This window comes from Phyllostomus discolor, chromosome 6 (genome assembly GCF_004126475.2).
Source record: "Phyllostomus discolor isolate MPI-MPIP mPhyDis1 chromosome 6, mPhyDis1.pri.v3, whole genome shotgun sequence".
In the NCBI taxonomy this organism is placed as follows: Eukaryota; Metazoa; Chordata; class Mammalia; order Chiroptera; family Phyllostomidae; genus Phyllostomus; species Phyllostomus discolor.
In genome coordinates, this window is record NC_040908.2 from 102,368,967 (window position 1) to 102,371,226 (window position 2,260).

A 2,260-nucleotide genomic window follows, 5' to 3' on the forward strand; every position below is an offset into this window, starting at 1 on the left:
CTTTAAAAAGAGTACATTGCCAAAAATTTTTTCCCTTAAAAAATAATTTTCATACGTCTTCATAGGGTTATAAGGATTAAATGAAATAATATACATAAGCATTGTCCCTGTCATATTGTAAACACTCATGTGCTTAAATAGCATTTAGATAAATTAGATAAAAAATTGAACTCATGAAATGAATTACTAAGAAACTTTTAAATGATGTGATTAATGAATATTCTTTTAGATAATATTATTTGTCTAGTTACTTTGTATATTACAAATGTAATTTGAATTAAAAGTGTATAACAAAATTATTTTTTTAACTTTTTTAAAAATTATATTTTGTTGATTACATTATTACAGTTGCCCTGATTTTCCCCCCTTTTCCCCCCTCCACCCAGCAGCCCTCACTCCCTCAGGCAATCCCCCCATCATAGTTCAAGTCCATGGGTCATGTGTATATTCTTTGGCTATTCCATTTCCTATACTATACTTTACATCCTCATGGCTATTCTGTAACTACCTATTTATACTTGTTAGTCCCCTCACCTCTCCACCTATCCCTCCCCCTCCACACCCCCCACGCATCTGACAACCACCAAAAACACTCTCTGTATTCATGATTCTGACTGTTCTTATTTGCTTAGTTTGTTTTTTAGATTCAATTGTTGATAGATATGTATTTTTGCCATTTTATTCATAGTTTTGATCTCCTTAAATGTGTCCCTTTAACATTTCATACAATAATGGTTTAGTGATGATAAACTCATTTAACTTGACCTTTTCTGGGAAGCACTTTATCTGCTCTTCCATTCTAAAAGATAGCTTTGCTGGATAGAGTAATCTTGAATGTAGGTCCTTGCCTTTCATGACTTCAAATACTTCTTTCCAGCCCATTCTTGCCTGTAAAGTTTCTTTTGAGAAATCAGCTGATAGTCTTAATGGGAACTCCTTTGTAGGCAACTGTCTCCTTTTCTCCTACTGCTTTTAAAATTTTCTCTTTATCTTTAAGCTTGTGTAATGTAATTATGATGTCCTTCAATGTGTGCTTCCTTGGGTCCAACTTCTTTGGAACACTCTGGGCTTCCTGGACTTACTGGAAGTCTATTTCCTTCACCAGATTGGGAAAGTTCTCCATTATTTTTTCAAATAAGTTTTCAATTTCTTGCTGTTGTCTTTCCTTCTAGTACCCCTATATGATGTGGACCCTGGTCAGCAGGGTCTGTGTGTTGTGGCTGCAAGAGACAAATTCACATGGACTACAGAAGTCCTGTGGAGAAAAAGGGACAGCATAGCCACTCTCTGAGTGAGAGAGGGCCATGACCCTTGCCTGGACAGGCTTTTATTGCTTTCCTGGGCACATTACATGGAGGATGGTCCTCACTTACTATGCACAGGTTCACTTTAGGTAGTTACCTTTTACAGAAAACAAAGGAGAGAGGATGTTGCTAATTATATCACATAAGAAGGATATTTGCAAATGCAAAGGCAAAAGTGGTTGAACTGGTTATACTCATCCTTAGAAGGTTTAGCATAGATTTTAGGAAGTTACTTCAAAGATATGCAGTAAACATTTACTGCCTCTTCAGGGTGAGGGAGTTTTAGCAAGAGCAAGCCTTATAGGTACAATGCAGGCTTAATTCCCCATGGGAGAACCTATCCGTGGGTGTGGGTCCTATGTGCTGGACCTTGCTCCCCACTGGCTTTTCTGAGTGGGAGCTGGGCTACATTTCCCATGCCACACAAAACAGTTCCCTATACTTTTAATTCATATACTGGAATGTTTCAGGTTGTCCCAGGGATTCCTCAGCCTCTTCATTTTTTTTGAATTCTTGTTTCTTCATTCTGTTCGGGATGGATGTTTATTTCTTCCTTTTGTTCCAAATTGTTGCTTTGAGTCCTGGTTTCCTTCCTGTCACTGTTGGTTCCCTGAATATTTTGCTTTATTTCATTTTGGGTATCTTTCATTTGTTCTTTCATTTTTTGACCAAGCTCAATCAGTTTTGTGAGCATTTTGATTATCAGGACTTTAAATTCTCCATTAGGTAGGTTGGCTATTTCCTCATTGTTTAGCTCTCTTTCTGAAGCTTTGCTCTGTTCTTTCATTTTGGCTGTATTTCTTTGTTCTAGACCCCTATTACATTGTAAGTTGTAAGGGGGCAGGGTCTTAAGCATTCACCCTGGCTGGGCAACCCTCTGTGCTGCACTGCTTGTGGTGGAGGCTCCAGAGAGGGAACAAATGCAGCTTGTCTGCTGTCTCTAGCCCACTTTTCAA